The following is a 16,231-nucleotide window of genomic DNA, read 5'->3' as shown; positions in this document are numbered from 1 at the left end:
TGGCCTTAAAACAATTACATAAATGTGACCCATTCAATACCTCTGGATTGAAGGGTCAAAAGGGGGACATTTAGAACTGATGTGAATGAAATTGTTTTTAGTTATTCACTGTATCATTGTAACTTCTGTTCACTATTTCATTATACTTGCCATTTTGCCTACATTGTAACTTCTGTGCACTATTGTAATTCAAAACTCATTTTAAAATGCTTACTCCATTTTGTGGAAGGCTTGTGCTGCAGCCTTCATTTTTGCAAGCCTTGCTGTAAATTTTATTAGTTTAGATGTGTGAATGAGGTGTGTATGGATGATAGAATTAACCTCCAGTGCCAGCCTGTCCTGATGAGATAAAATTCAAATATCAATGGCTGAAGACCTAGACAACAGCCCTAAACAGAATAAGAAGCATCCACCCTAAAAAGAAAAAAGGACAAAAGAAACAGAAGGAAGATCAAAGCCAGGTTCAAGGCTGAAAGTCACGCCTGCAATTGACAGGTGATCAATCACCAAACCCGGCAGCAGTGTGACACAGCAAGACCTATAGATTTTGAATCCAAACTAAAAGCTTATAAAAAAGAAAGGTGAGATGAGAGGCTTTGGGTAACGTTCTGCTATCAACATCAAGGGGCATCGGTGCGCACCCAACAGAGACCTGGCTCCTCCTCATGCCCAGCTTTCCTGGCCAGTTAGTTGCCATGAGCTACGATCCCCAGCTGCGAACTCAAGCCACGAACTCAAGATACAATCAGGACTGGTAACTATCCAGCAGCTGCAGAACGTACGTACGTACGTGTGTATATATTAAGGTATTTGCTAGTAGTTATAGACCATAATAAATGTGGCATCTTTGTCTTGACCCCTCAAACAATCCCGTGTAGTTTTGGCTGTACAACAATATCCGTGGTGGCCGGGCTCTGCTCGGTCCCTGAGCAGTCCCACTCCTCGAGGGTGTTGTTAAATTTCCCATCCAGGACCAGACATTCATGAGGATCCAAGGAGCTGAGGAAGACGGACGCGTGCTGATAGAATTGCAGCCGCTCTGGGCCCGATGTCGGGGCATAGACGTTCAGGAGGTTGACCACGAGCCCCTCCATGCGGTCCTGGAGGTGCAGCAGGCCGCCCAGCACAGCCTTGGCAACCCCCAGCACCTCAGGCCATAGGTTGGGGGAGAAGAGGGTAGCCCTCCAGCCATAAGATGGCTAAAGTAGACCCTGTCCCCCCACTCCAGCTGCCAGCTAGCTTTGGCAGCTGGATCTGTATGGGTATCCTGCAGGAAAACCACAGAGTACCCCCCGCCCGAAGGAAGGGGAGCATCTGGCTCCTGCGGAGACCTACCCTACAGCCCCGGGTGTTCAATGGGCCGCGCAACAAACCGTGACCCACCCCGAAGGTGAGCAAGGAGTCATGAAAGCTGCGGAACCGCTGGTGAGCTGCGGCGCCCTGCTTCCCGGTCCATTTGCTCTCCCCCATGAGAGCACTCATGACCTGGAGGATCTGGTGAAAATTCCCCCATCGCTGGAGAGCAAGTGGTACCTTGTTGCGTGAGCCCTGGATGTCTTCTAGAAACTCCCGCAGAGTATGGTGCGGGGGTCACTGGCCTCCGGTGATCCACCGGTGGGGCCTCTGGCACAGTCCTGTGGCCTACTGAGACAGGCAAGCAAAGGGCGGACCCTCGACGTGGCGCCAGATGGGCCGGTGCCACACGGTCTGCCTCAGACCCTAGCTCAATGAGGGGTGGCGGAGGGAAGAGTGCAGCCCCTAGTGGGTCGGAATTGGGAAAAACAAAGTCCGCGCCAGAGGGGCATCCCCCTGGAACGGGAAGGAGACAGCCCCAGGGGTGGCAATAACATCACACGAGGTGGAGGGGACAGGAAAGGGGTCAGGAGTAGGGGCAGGGCTGGGTCCAGGAGCATGGTCGGGGAGCGGGACAGAGCTGGGACCCTGGGCCACAGGAGCCGGACTGTCAGGAGGTGGCTCCTCATGGCCAGGAGCAGGGATTTGAGGGGTAGAGAGGGGGTCACCAGTGATGCCAGGGCCAGGCTCAATGGGGAAAAGCTAGGGGGCCTGTTGCAGAGGGGAAGGGGTCAGTCTGGGGGAGGAGGGGGGTGCATGCACCCACAAGCACTTGTGCAAAGTCAATAGTTGGCTGGCTGCTGTGCAGGCCCAAATGGTGGCAATAGGGCGTAGCAGGCCAGGCGAGCAGCTGAGTCCCAGAGGCAGGAACCGAGGCAGATGGTAAGTGGCCTGTGGGGGGGGGGGGTGGGGAGGGGGCAGCGGTGGTGGTGGTGGTGGTGGTGGTGATGGTGGGAGTTGGGGGGGCAGAGAGGGACCGGGGGGCAGGCTCCATGCCACACCCTTGTGCTCCCACAAACAGTCTAAATCCCCACCACTAGAGCACAGTTAAAGAGTTACACAGTCTTTGATGGCCCCCTCCACAGTGGTCTCCAGAGTCCTGTGCGCTCCCACAGCAGCCGATGGTCTTCTCAGTCCTCTCCTTCCTCCTCCAGGCTCCAGCAGCTCCCTAGGACAAACACAGCAGCAGCAGCAGCTCCTCCTCCAGCAGCCCTGGTGGCCAGGCAGGAAGGACCCCTCACAGGTGGTGGCAGTGGTGGTGGTGGGGTCCTGGCTTCTCCCTTCAGAGGTGGAGGAGTGGGAGCGGGCCAGCAGGCCCCCCCACCCCTCACTCAGCAGCAGCAGTCCAGGAAGAAGCACTCCAGCCAGCAGCAGCAGCCTAGGAAGGGAGAAGGAGCTCCAGCCAGCAGGGCAGCCAGAGAAGGGGGAACACCCCAGCCAGCAGGGGAGCCTGGGGACACAGAGTGGTCCCGGAACTATTGGGTGTCTGGGAAGTGGGCGGGCCACTGCTAAAGGACCCCCCCAGCCTAAGGGGAGGACCCACAGGACCACAGAACCCACTGATTACGGGGGACAACTAATAAAAACAGGGACAGGAGTGCGGTCAAAGGGTCATAAGAAGGGAACCTGACGGGGACACCGAGCAGAGAACCCTGGACAGCGCCCACTGCTCCTCGAAGGCGTCAAGGGAGCCAGTGGACACCGCCCAAAGGAACTCCGCCCGGATATGTGAACGGACCATGGATCGGACACAAGCCCCACAGTCACCGGAGTCTCCATCGGCCAACCTCCTCTCCCTGGTCATGTAGATGGCCATTTTAGCCAGGGCGAGGAGGAGGTTGACCAGGAGATCCCATGACTTTGTGGGGCCACGGATAGGGAGTGAGTAGAGAAGGAGGTGAGGGGAAAAGTGCAGCCAGAAACACAACAGAAGATTAGTGAGGAGCCAGTATAGGGGCTGCAACCTGGCGCACTCTAAGTAGACGTGCGCCAGGGTCTCACTCACACTGCAGAAGGGGCGGGTGTCTGGGACAGGGGTAAACTGCGTCAAGTACATGCCCGTACTCACGGCTCCATGAAGGAGCCGCCAACCGATATCCCCAGTGGGCCGTGGGACCAGGGTGGAGTAGAGGCTGGCCCACCGGGGCTCCTCACCCTCCAGAGGTGGCAGGAGGTCCCGCCACTTCGTATCAGGGCGGGACACGAGGGTGAGGAGGTGAAGGGTGTGGAGCACGAGCGTGTAGAGCCGTTTCCTCGGCGCGGTTTGGAAACGTACCGGCTGCAGGTCGTGCAGCCGGCTCGCGGAGAAGGGACGGGGGGGGCGGTCGGGCCTACGGGGCAGGGGCCCGATGAAAAGGTCCGGAGGGCTTGGGGTGGGGGTGGGCGGGGCGTGCCCTCCCGCAGGACCCGGTCGAGATAGGCCCGAGCAGCGAGCGGCAAAGCGGCCTCCACCTCCTGGAGTACGCGCCGGGGAGTGCAAGGTCTGGAGAGCCCCATGCGCTGAGCGAGCGTCAGGGGATCCAGCCAGCCTCCCCGGTCGTAGTCCAGGAGGTCTCCGACCCTGGTGGTTCCCGCCAGGACCAGCCTCCGGCGCACCGCGGGGGACTCCGCCACCTGCACACGAAGCTGGGGATTGTGTAGCAGGGGCTCCGCGAGGAGGTCGGCCCCCACGGTGGCCGCCACGGACCTGGTCGCAGAGAACAGCTTCCAGGTCCGGAGGAGGTCCTGGTAGAAGACCGGCAGCCCGGAGAGGTCTCGCGGAAGACCTCTCGGATGGAGGTAAAAGAGCTGCCGGTCGTATCGGAGCCCTCGAAAGCGGTGGAGGAAGGCGTGCGCCAATACGCTCCACGCCGGACTACCCGCACCAAACAGGAGCCTCTGCAGGGCCTGGAGGCGGAAGACGTGGACCTGAGTGCGCAGGCACTTCAGGCCCTGCCCCCCCTCCTCCAGGGGCAGGTGGAGGACCCCTGCAGGGACCCAGTGCAGTCCTGGCCAAAAGAACTCCAGAATCACAGTCCGGAGGTTGGCCAGGAAACCCGGGGCCGGGACCAGGGTGCTGAGTCGGTACCAGAGCATGGACAGGACCAGTTGGTTGAGCACCAGTGCCCTCCCTCGAAGGGAAAGGCACCGGAGGAGTCCTGTCCATTTCCGGAGCCGCTCCGTCACCCTGCCCTGCAAATCCTGCCAGTTCTCCGGCGGAGACGGGTGCGTGGCGGAAAGGTAAACGCCGAGATAGAGCAGCGGACCCACGCTCCACCGGATGGCCTGGAGCGCGGGTGGGAGAGAGCCTGCCTGCCACCCGTCCCCGACCACCAGGCCAGAGCTCTTGACCCAGTTGATCCGGGCGGAGGAGGCCGCCGAGTACACCGCCTGGCAGGCCTCCACCCGCGCCAAGTCGCCCGGGTCCTGGACCACGAGGAGCACATCGTCGGCGTATGCCGACAGGACCAGCCGCAGCTCCGGCTCCTGAAGCACCAACCCCGTCAACCTCCTGCGGAGGAGACAGAGGAAGGGCTCGATGGCCAGAGCGTACAGCTGGCCCGAGAGGGGGCACCCCTGCCGCACTCCCCGCCCGAAGCTGACCGGTTCGGTCAGGGTCCAGTTGAGCCTGACCAGACACTCTGTGGAAGCGTACAGCACCTGGAGAAAACCCACAAACTGGGACCCGAAGCCTAACGCTCACAGAGTGCCCAGGAGATACCTGTGGTCCACCCTGTTGAATGCCTTCTCCTGATCCAGGGACAGGAGGGCCAATGACAGACCATCCCTGCACCCAAGCTCCAAGAGATCCCGGACCAGATAGAGGTTATCAAAGATGCTATGGCCCAGGATGGTGTAGGTCTGGTCTGGCTGGATCACGTCCTCCAGCACGGCCCCCAGCTGCAGCGAGATGGCCTTGGCTACGATTTTGTAGTCCGTGCTGAGGAGCGAGACGGGTCACCAATTCCGTAAATCGCGGAGGTCTCCCTTCTTCGGCAATAAGGTGAGCACAGCTCACCTGCACGAGAGGGAGGACCTCGCCCTGCAAGGACTCGGCCCAGACGCTGGCCAGGTCTGGGCCGAGTCCGTCCCAGAACACGCGGTACAACTCCAAGGTCAGCCCCTCCATGCCCGGAGACTTGTTGGTGGGCATGCGACGGAGGGCATCCGAGAGCTCGGCCAGAGAGAGAAGCAGCTCTAGCCAATCCCGTTCGCCCGCGCTGAGCATCGGGAGCCCGTCCCAAAGCACTCTGCGAGGGGCAGGATCGGTCGGATCCGGGGAGAAAAGGAGCGCATAGAAGGTCCGGGCCCTCTCGCACATCTCCACCGGCTCCGTGAGGGGGGTGCCGTCCTCCGCTAGAAGGCAGGTGACGTGCTTCTTGGCCCCCCTCCATTTCTCCAGGGTGTAGAAGAAGCAGGAGCCATGATCCATTTCCCGAAGGAGGCGGATGCGGGAGCGAACAAAGGCACCCCGAGCCCGATGGTGCTTGAGGACCCGGAGCTCCTCCTGCCTCTCCCGGCACGCTCCGCAAAGGGATGGATCCTCGGGGCTGGCGGTGAGACGCCTCTCCAGCTTTAAGACCTCCCGTTCCAGCTGCCCTAGTGCTGCATCCCTCCGTCGGCTGACGCCCCGGGTGTAGTCACGGCAGAAGAGCTGGGCGCGCACCTTCCCCACATCCCACCGAGGGAAAGGCACGCCGCCCCAGCCGCGCCGAGGGAAAGGCACGCCGCTGCCCTCACCAGGCCAGCCAGAACTCCCTGAAGGACGCTACGAAGCCCGCATCCTCCAGCAAGCTGTTGTTGAAGTTCCAATAGGCCGGCCCCGGCCTCTCAGCACTGAGAGAGGCTGTCACAGTAACGAGGTGGTGATCGGAAAAAGGGGCCGGCCGGACGCTGGAGGACTGGGCCTGTGAAAGGTGGAAACGTGACATGTAGATGTGGTCCAACCGGGAGTGGCATGACCAATGGGCTCCCACCCGGACATAGGTGAACATGGAGACATCATCCGGGTGGTGGTCGTGCCAGACGTCCACCAGGGAGTGATGGTTGACGATCTCCCAGAGGACGTCCACGGCGGCCGGGCTCTGCTCGGTCCCCAAGTGGTCCCGCTCCTCTAGGATGATGTTGAAGTCCCCACCCAGGACCAGGCACTCACAAGGATCCAAGGAGCCGAGGAAGGCAGACACCTGCTGATAGAATGGCAGCCGCTCCAGGGCCGATGTCGGGGCATAGACGTTCACGAGGGTCACCACGAGCCCCTCCATGCGGACCCGGAGATGCAGCAGGCGGCCCGACACAGCCTCGGCGACCCCCAGCACCTCCGGCCGTAGGTCGAGGGAGAACAGGGTAGCCACTCCAGCCCTACAGGTTGTGAGATGGCTGAATAGACCCCGTCCCCCCACTCAGCCGCCAGCTGGCTTCGGCGGCCGGATACGCGTGGGTCTCCTGTAGGAAAACCACAGAGTACCCCCCATCCCGAAGGAAGGAGAGCACCTGGCTCCTGCAGTAACCCACCCTACAGCTCCGGGTGTTCAATGTGGCAAAGGTGACGAGTGCCATGAGGAGGGCTGGGGGGGATCCTCGCCGGCAGGGATGCCCACGGCCCCCATTGGTCCACGCAGCAAACCGTGACACACCCCGAAGGTGAGCAAGGCATCATGGAATTCGCGGACCCAGTAGTAAGCTGCGGCACCCTGCTTCCTGGTCCTTTTGCCCTCCCCCATGGGGGCCCTTGTGGCCCAGAGGATTTGGTGGAAATCCCCCCATCGCTGGAGAGCAAGCCGTACATTGTTGCGGGAGCCCCTGACATCGTCCAGGAACTCCCGCAGCTCCTCTCGCAGTGCATGGGGGGAGTGGGGTCACTGGCCTCCGGTGATCCACCAGTGGGGCCTCTGGGACGGCCCCGTGGCCTACGGAGATGGGAAGGCAGGGGGCGGGCCCCCAACATGGCACCCGATGGGCTGGCACCACATGGTCTGCCTCAGACCCCGGCTCGACGGAGGGCGGCAGAGGGAAGAGTGCAGCCCCTAGGGGGTCAGGACTGTGAAACGTAAAGGCCGCCCCCTGGGGGTCGCCCTCCGGGAAAGGGAAGGGGACAGCCCCAGGGGCGGCAATAACATCGGGGGCGGTGGAGGGGACAGGGATGGTGTCAAGAGTAAGGGCAGGGCTGGGGTCAGGGATAGGGACGGAGATGGGGTCCCGGGCTGCAGAAGCCGGACTTTCAGGAGGTGGCTACTCGTGGCCAGGCGCAGGGGTCTGAGGGGGTCACAGGGGTCCCCAGTGATGCCGGGCTCAGGCTCAATGTAGGCGCCCTAGCCACGGCATCAGATGTAACGCCTTCAGTGGGACCCCACCTGGGAAGGAACTCAGGTGCCTCGCCCCACCGAGGGATATCCCTGTGAGCTCATCTCCCGGCCGCGAGGCACCAGTTGTCGTCTCAACGGGCTCAGCGGCCATCAGCGGGATGCCATCCATGGCCAGGCAGGGTAGGGAGTCCACTCGGAGGCGGGAGCGGACGCAGCAGTCAGGAGAAGGGAGGACGGGGAAAGGGGAGCTGGGGTGAGGACGGCTAGGTCGAGGCCCGCTGGCAGAGGGTCATCCTCCCCCTAGGTAACTGGGGTCAGACCCAGGGCCTTGATCTCCTCAAAGATGGAGGGGGGCTCACCTCCCACCACCCCGGGGTCCTCCCCACTAGCACCCAAGGCAACGAGCGCCTCGAGTGTTGCAGGGGGTGCAGGTGGCACAGGAGCAGGGGGGACCGCATCCGAGGCCTCCACAGAAAGGGATTGCAGAGGAGGGACGGTGGTACCCTCTGGTGCTGCCACGGCTTCCCTGGCCGGCACTGGTGGACGGATTGACTCCGAGGGCACGGCAGAAGGCTCGGCATCTGCGACCCCTTCTAGTCTTACAGGGGGCTCCTGCATCAGGCTGTAGGAGCGGAGCTCGAGCCTTCCGCTTGCCCCGCCTACCCTGGACTTGGGACCAGCCCTCCATGGCATTGCTCACGGGCTGGTCGACAGGGGTTGGGTCAGAGAGCAGGGATGGTGGGTCATGGACATGGGGGGGCACTAGTGGGGCAGCCGAAGGAAGGAAAGATACCCCCTGGAGAGCGCCCTCTCCCACGCCCAGCACTACCCCTGCCGCACCCTCCTCCACAGGCCCCGGCAGAGTGCAGGCAGCGGAGGCAGGGCTCTCCCGCTCGTCTGGGCATGCTGAGGGAGGTACCCCTGCAGCCCGAGTGGGAGCAGTGAGGGATTGAGGAGGAGGGCGGTCCTGGGCACCGGGCAGCCAGGGGCGCCGGCGATGACTGGGCAGGCACCTTGCTGAGGCTCGGGGGTCCTGGGTGCTCCTCCGAGCCTGGCCAAGGGTCAGTCCCTCCGGACGTGACCCATCGCCCGGCAGAGGTAGCACCGGGTCTCCCCCGTAGAATAGTGCACCCGGTAATGGGCCCCCTGATAGGGGACCAGGAAGGACCCCTCGAGCGCCTCTCCGCCACGCACCGCCGGCAGCAGTTGAAGCTGCACCTGCCGGCGGAACGAGAGGTCGTGACGGAGGGCGGGGTCCTTGCAGCCCAAGGGGAGAGGACTCACTACAGAAATGGGCTTTCCCAGGGGAGAGAGGGCAGGCAACAGGGCAGCATTGGGGAGGAAGAGGGGGAACAGAGGTCAGGATGACACAGACCCCCAGATCCTCCAGCGGCTCCAGGGGGACGAACACGCCCCCCACCGCCAGGCCCATCTCCACTGCCTCCTGGGCGGCGGCCTTCGAGGCAAGGAAAAAGACAACCTTGCCATACATTTTGGAAGCCGCCACGATGGCCATGGGCCTCATCACCCTCGCCAACGCCCGCACATAGGTCTCCACGTGGGGCGAGGCAGGCACCAGGAGGCAACGGACGCTGTGCTTCCTGATCAAGGTGGGGAAGGGGCCCCGGCCGCTGTAGATGGTAGCGGAGGCAGCGGTCTGGGGAGATGACGTAGCGGCAGGCAGGGGGGCGGCCGCCACCTGGGCATATGCCGTGGGGAGGGTCACCCACAGAGCTGGTGGAGGGAACAGCAAGGAGGGGCACCGCGGCGGGTCGCAGGGCTGCAGCAGTGGTGGCAGGCTCTGCCATGGAGGGCAGAGTTTTCCTAGCGGGGCCCTTTCCCTTCTTCTTGCCCCGACCCTTCCCGCCAGCTGGAGGGGCTCCCCCAGAAGCAGAAGGGGCGAGGGACGTGGCAGCAGCAGAGGTCACCCCTGCGCCCGCCGCTGCCGGCACGCCAGTGAGAGCGGTGGCAGGTGGTCTGGCAGCAGCGGCAGCAGTAGAGACTAGGGGGGTGGTCAAGGGAGCAGGCGGGTCAGGGGTTGTCCCAGGGGTCCTGCCTGCTGCGTCCCCCACCATGATGAGTAGAGAGGGAGGGAAAACACCAGAGAAAGGGAGGGGAGGGGAAGCAGGTCAACCACTCCTCCCCGCTAGGCTGTGGGCAGGGGAGGAGGGTGCCAAAATGGGGGAGGGGGCCGAGAAGGAGACTATGAAGGACTTGGGGGGAGGGTCAGTCACCGACACGGGAGTGAAAGCCGGCTCCTCTAGCTGCACTAGGGGAAGGGAGGGACACAATAGCAATCGGGTGGGGGGTGCAGTGCAAGAGGGGAAACTCAAACGGGGGGGAAGCACAAGTGCACTAAAGGGGCATGGGCACATGAGGGGAGGGGCTAAACAAGGTGAAGGGGCCGTAGGGGAAGGGGAGCAACCAGGCTGGGAATGGGGCAGAGGGACCAAGGGGCTAACTTCAGGGCTGGGCGGGACAAACAATGCTGTAAGGGGAGATGGGCAGGGCAGGCAAACAAACTGAAGCTGGGGGTGGGGGTGCAAAAGGCTACAAGAGGCATTGGGGCAGGCAACAAGGGGCAAAGCTAGGGGGCCTGTTGCAGAGGGAAAGGGGTCAGTCCAGGGGAGGAGGGGGTACATGCACCCACGAGCACTTGTGCAAAGGCAAAAGGTTTGGCCGGCTGCTGCTGGAGGCCCAAACGGTGGAAAAAGGGCATGGCAGGCCAGGCAAGCAGCTGAGTCCCAGAGATGGGAACCGAGGCAGATGGTAAGCAGTCCATGGGGGTGGTGGAGGGGGCAGTGATGGCGGTGAGGGTTGGGGGGCAGGGACACAGATGGACCAGGGGGCAGGCTCCACACCACACCCCCTGTGCCCCCACAAACACACAATCTACACCCCCACCACTACAGCACAGTCAGAGAGTTACTCAGTCCTAAAAGGCCCCCTCCACAGCAGTCTTCAGGGTCCTGTATGCTCCCCCAGCAGCTGGTGGTCCTCTCAGTCCTCACTTTCCTCCAGGCTCCAGCAGCTCCCCAGGCAAACACAGCACCAGCAGCAGCTCCTCCAGCAACCCTGGTGGCCAGGCAGGAAGGACCCCTCACAGGTGGTAGCAGTGGTGGTGGTGGTGAGGTCCTGGCTTCTCCCTCCGGAGGTGAAGGAGTGGGGGCTAGCCAACAAGGCCCCCCCCCTCACTCAGCAGCAGCAGCAGCAGCAGTCCAGGAGGGGTGCACTCCAGCCAGCAGCTGCTGCCCAGAAAGGGAGAAGGAGCGCCAGCCAGCAGGATAGTGAAAGAAGGGGGAAGCGCTCTAGCCATCTATTGGGTGTCTGGGAAGTGGGCAGGCAAAGCCCGCCCACTGCTAAAGGATCCTCCCCCAGCCTAAGGGGAGGAACCACAGGGCCACAGAACCCACTGAGTGCGGGGGACAACTAATAAAAGAACAGGGACAGGAGTGAGGTCAAAGGGTCAGAAGGAGGGAACCTAACGGGGACACCGAGCAGAGAACCCCGGACAGCGCCCACTGCTCCTCGAAGGCGTCAAGGGAGCCAGTGGAAGCGCTCTAGCCATCTATTGGGTGTCTGGGAAGTGGGTGGGCGAAGCCCGCCCACTGCTAAAGGATCCTCCCCCAGCCTAAGGGGAGGAACCACAGGGCCACAGAACCCACTGAGTGCGGGGGACAACTAATAAAAGAACAGGGACAGGAGTGAGGTCAAAGGGTCAGAAGGAGGGAACCTAACGGGGACACCGAGCAGAGAACCCCGGACAGCGCCCACTGCTCCTCGAAGGCGTCAAGGGAGCCAGTGGAAGCGCTCTAGCCATCTATTGGGTGTCTGGGAAGTGGGCAGGCAAAGCCCGCCCACTGCTAAAGGATCCTCCCCCAGCCTAAGGGGAGGAACCACAGGGCCACAGAACCCACTGAGTGCGGGGGACAACTAATAAAAGAACAGGGACAGGAGTGAGGTCAAAGGGTCAGAAGGAGGGAACCTAACGGGGACACCGAGCAGAGAACCCCGGACAGCGCCCACTGCTCCTCGAAGGCGTCAAGGGAGCCAGTGGAAGCGCTCTAGCCATCTATTGGGTATCTGGGAAGTGGTCAGGCAAAGCCCGCCCACTGCTAAAGGATCCTCCCCCAGCCTAAGGGGAGGAACCACAGGGCCACAGAACCCACTGAGTACGGGGGACAACTAATAAAAGAACAGGGACAGGAGTGAGGTCAAAGGGTCAGAAGGAGGGAACCTAACGGGGACACCGAGCAGAGAACCCCGGACAGCGCCCACTGCTCCTCGAAGGCGTCAAGGGAGCCAGTGGAAGCGCTCTAGCCATCTATTGGGTGTCTGGGAAGTGGGCAGGCAAAGCCCGCCCACTGCTAAAGGATCCTCCCCCAGCCTAAGGGGAGGAACCACAGGGCCACAGAACCCACTGAGTGCGGGGGACAACTAATAAAAGAACAGGGACAGGAGTGAGGTCAAAGGGTCAGAAGGAGGGAACCTAACGGGGACACCGAGCAGAGAACCCCGGACAGCGCCCACTGCTCCTCGAAGGCGTCAAGGGAGCCAGTGGAAGCGCTCTAGCCATCTATTGGGTATCTGGGAAGTGGACAGGCAAAGCCCGCCCACTGCTAAAGGATCCTCCCCCAGCCTAAGGGGAGGAACCACAGGGCCACAGAACCCACTGAATGCGGGGGACAACTAATACAAGAACAGGGACAGGAGTGAGGTCAAAGGGTCAGAAGGAGGGATCCTAACGGGGACACCGAGCAGAGAACCCCGGACAGCGCCCACTGCTCCTCGAAGGCGTCAAGGGAGCCAGTGGAAGCGCTCTAGCCATCTATTGGGTATCTGGGAAGTGGACAGGCAAAGCCCGCCCACTGCTAAAGGATCCTCCCCCAGCCTAAGGGGAGGAACCACAGGGCCACAGAACCCACTGAGTACGGGGGACAACTAATAAAAGAACAGGGACAGGAGTGAGGTCAAAGGGTCAGAAGGAGGGAACCTAACGGGGACACCGAGCAGAGAACCCCGGACAGCGCCCACTGCTCCTCGAAGGCATCAAGGGAGCCAGTGGAAGCGCTCTAGCCATCTATTGGGTGTCTGGGAAGTGGGCAGGCAAAGCCCGCCCACTGCTAAAGGATCCTCCCCCAGCCTAAGGGGAGGAACCACAGGGCCACAGAACCCACTGAGTGCGGGGGACAACTAATAAAAGAACAGGGACAGGAGTGAGGTCAAAGGGTCAGAAGGAGGGAACCTAACGGGGACACCGAGCAGAGAACCCCGGACAGCGCCCACTGCTCCTCGAAGGCGTCAAGGGAGCCAGTGGAAGCGCTCTAGCCATCTATTGGGTATCTGGGAAGTGGACAGGCAAAGCCCGCCCACTGCTAAAGGATCCTCCCCCAGCCTAAGGGGAGGAACCACAGGGCCACAGAACCCACTGAATGCGGGGGACAACTAATACAAGAACAGGGACAGGAGTGAGGTCAAAGGGTCAGAAGGAGGGATCCTAACGGGGACACCGAGCAGAGAACCCCGGACAGCGCCCACTGCTCCTCGAAGGCGTCAAGGGAGCCAGTGGAAGCGCTCTAGCCATCTATTGGGTATCTGGGAAGTGGACAGGCAAAGCCCGCCCACTGCTAAAGGATCCTCCCCCAGCCTAAGGGGAGGAACCACAGGGCCACAGAACCCACTGAGTACGGGGGACAACTAATAAAAGAACAGGGACAGGAGTGAGGTCAAAGGGTCAGAAGGAGGGAACCTAACGGGGACACCGAGCAGAGAACCCCGGACAGCGCCCACTGCTCCTCGAAGGCGTCAAGGGAGCCAGTGGAAGCGCTCTAGCCAGCAGGAGAGCCCAAGCAGACAGAGCACTCCCAGTAGCAGAATGCTCACTCCACTCCTACCCTGAAGGGCTTGAAACAGCCCAGAAGAGGGTTGGGGCAAGAAGCCTGGGCTGATTAGGGAAAGTAGCCTCAGCTGTGGCCATTCCCCAGTCAGGCCCAGCTGGTCCCTATAAGAGGCTGTGAGCCAGAATTCTCTCTGTGTTTGTAGAGGGAGATAGGTCTAGCTGTAGGGAGTTAGAGACAGGGTATCTGAGTGGAGCAGGGCTGGGGAAAGGCAGAGGAGTTGGAGAACTCTAGCCTGGAAAGCTCCAGGTTGTGTCCTAGCAGAAGGTCAAGTGGTACTGGGGGGTGCAGAGGGCAGCCCAGAGGTAGGCCAAGGCAGCAGGTCCAAACCCAAACTTGCTAGTGTTGAGTAGGCTGATACTGCAGTCTGCCCCAGGGCGTGGGGCTAGACAGTGACTGGTAGTAGCCTTATACCGAGGCAAGGTGGGAATAGTGGGTGGGGGTTCCCCAGGAAGGGGAGACCCTCAGACTGAGTGGCAGGGGTGGCTCTAGGCCACAGCATGCCACGCATGTGCTTGGGGTGGCATGCCACAGGGTGTGCTCTGCCGGTCGCCGGGAGGGCAGCAGAGAGGGTACCTTCAGTGACATGCCTGCGGAGGGTCTGCTAATCCTGTCACTCTAGTGGACCTCCTGCGGCTCTGGTGGAGCTGTGGGACCAGTGGACCCTCCACAGGCACGCCTGTGGGAAGTCCACCAGAGCCACAGGACTGGCGAGCAGCAGAGCGCCCCCCGTGGCATGATGCCGTGCTTGGGGCGGTGAAATGTCTAGAGCCGCCCCTGCTGAAGGGTTCCTGCCAAGGGGGTAGCACCCTAGGTAAAAGGGCACTGGGCCCAGGGAGGGACATGGGACATCTACAGGTGGATCACCAGCCTGCAGAGGGTGCTCCAGAGCTGGAACCAAGCTAATTCCCAGAAGTCACCAGCAGGAGGTGCCGCTGGGGTGAGTCTGCTCATCTACACTGTTTCTTACAACCTATACATATAAATAACTGCTACAGATAGCACATTTCTACATGGAGCAATTTCACATAGACTATAGTGCAAGAAGCTGCTACCTGTAGGCATTTGCTACATCAGGTAGCAATTTACTACAATAGCAGTTTCTTACAATCTGTTCCATATCAGTAACTGCTACAGGTAGCACATTCCTATGTGGAGTGGTTTAATACACTACACCTGCGGCTGGCTGCAGCTGCTTGGGACCAAGAGACTCCTGATCTGCTGTGCGGAGCAATGGTAGACTGCTGTTGGGGTTTCCCCCACTGTAGGTGCTGGAACTAGAGGTGCATGGGTTCTGCTGCATCCCTGACTTGAAGTGGTTACCATCATACACATGGTTTATTATTTGGTTTGATGGCTCTTGGCAACCCCAATATGCAAATTGTTCCAGTGCCCTGCCCCCCACCAATTGTGTGCCCAGTGGGGAGCATGTAGAGTGCACCCCTCACCTCAGCCCTGCTGAGAGTGTCTGGGAGGCAGGTTGAGATTAGGCTTTGGGGCTTCTCAGTCTGGTGAGGGGGCTACTCCCCCTGCACATTCAGGGGATAATTATCTTGATGGTCTGCCCAGCTTTGAGGGTTTCAGGCTCCTGCAGAATGACCATCTGTAACCTTTCTTTGCTGGGAAGAAACCAGCATGAGCTGCCACCATCACAAATATTGTTGAAATCACACTTTCCCAACTGTCTAATTTTGTAGTGAATGGCAGTACCCCAATGTGGCCATTCATTCTGCCATTTTGTCCCCCTTGTCTCTGGGAGTCTTTCCTTTGCCTGCAATGGGCTTTGGGTCAGGTCCATAGGCTGTGATGCAGACACACTGATTTCTCTGTGCAGGGCCGGCTTTAGCAAGTGTGGGGCCCAATTCGAACATTTTCGGCGGAGCCCTGGCAGGGATGACTTAAAAAAAAAAAGTGGCAAAAAAAGCCTTTCATTTCTTTCTTGTATTTACTTTCCATAACTATATAAATAATAAAATTATAAATTATGTATATTGCATCATATATGCTGTTGATTGGTTATTAATGACTGCTGTTTCATATGTGTGGGTCCCAGCTGCTCCCTGCCCACCTCATTGAAGCAGGTGTGCAGGGTTACTGTCCTGGAACTGCAGGGCAGCAGTGGACATGGGGCTGGCTGGAGGCAGGGCAAGGGGTGCGGGGCTGGTTGGAGACAGGGGGTGTGTGGGGTGGGCTGGCTTCAGGCAGGGCCGTGGGGGGATGCAGCAGGGTTTGGCAGGGCTGGAGACAGGCAGAGACTGACTGGCTTCAGGCAGGGGGGTGCAGCAGGGGTTGGCTGGAGATAGGGCAGGGTGTGCTGGGCGGGTGCGGGCAGCAGTGTGTGTGGGGCTGGCTGGCTTTGGGCAGGGCCACAGGTGTGTAGCAGGGGTTGACTGGAGACACAGCAGGGGGGTTGACAGGGACTGGCTGTGGGCATGGGGTGCAGAGCTGGCTGCAGGCAGGGGGAGCGGGGCTGGTGGGGGCAAGGCAGAGGGTGCAGCAGAGGCAGCTGGAGCCCCAGCCCTTTAAATAGCCCCCAAGCTCCCTCCTACCCCAGGGCTTTGGAGGCTATTTAAAGGCCTGGGGCTCCAGCTGGGGCCGTGGGGCTTGCCGCGTTCCTGCCTGTGCTTCGCTCAAGGGAGTGGGACCATGGAAGACCCCTGAGCAGATTGCAGCCAGGGACCCGGGGTAAGTTTTAAA

General features: G+C 60.9%; 1 protein-coding gene and 1 long non-coding RNA gene across 2 annotated transcripts in view; both read left to right on the top strand.

Annotated features, from left to right (window-relative positions):
* The window catches only part of LOC115635683 (zinc finger protein 239-like), an 811,791-nt gene that overhangs the window by 649,698 nt on the left and 145,862 nt on the right, over window positions 1–16,231 (top strand). The gene's annotated exons all lie outside the window — the stretch shown is intronic.
* LOC115635716 lies at window positions 658–15,718 on the top strand. The gene is made up of 3 exons (XR_003996675.1): window positions 658–778; window positions 6,268–6,272; window positions 15,709–15,718. It is a non-coding gene; the product is annotated as an uncharacterized LOC115635716 (long non-coding RNA).

The sequence above is a fragment of the Gopherus evgoodei genome, chromosome 15 (assembly GCF_007399415.2).
Source record: "Gopherus evgoodei ecotype Sinaloan lineage chromosome 15, rGopEvg1_v1.p, whole genome shotgun sequence".
In the NCBI taxonomy this organism is placed as follows: domain Eukaryota; kingdom Metazoa; phylum Chordata; order Testudines; family Testudinidae; genus Gopherus; species Gopherus evgoodei.
This window is presented reverse-complemented; position numbering and strand designations above follow the sequence as displayed.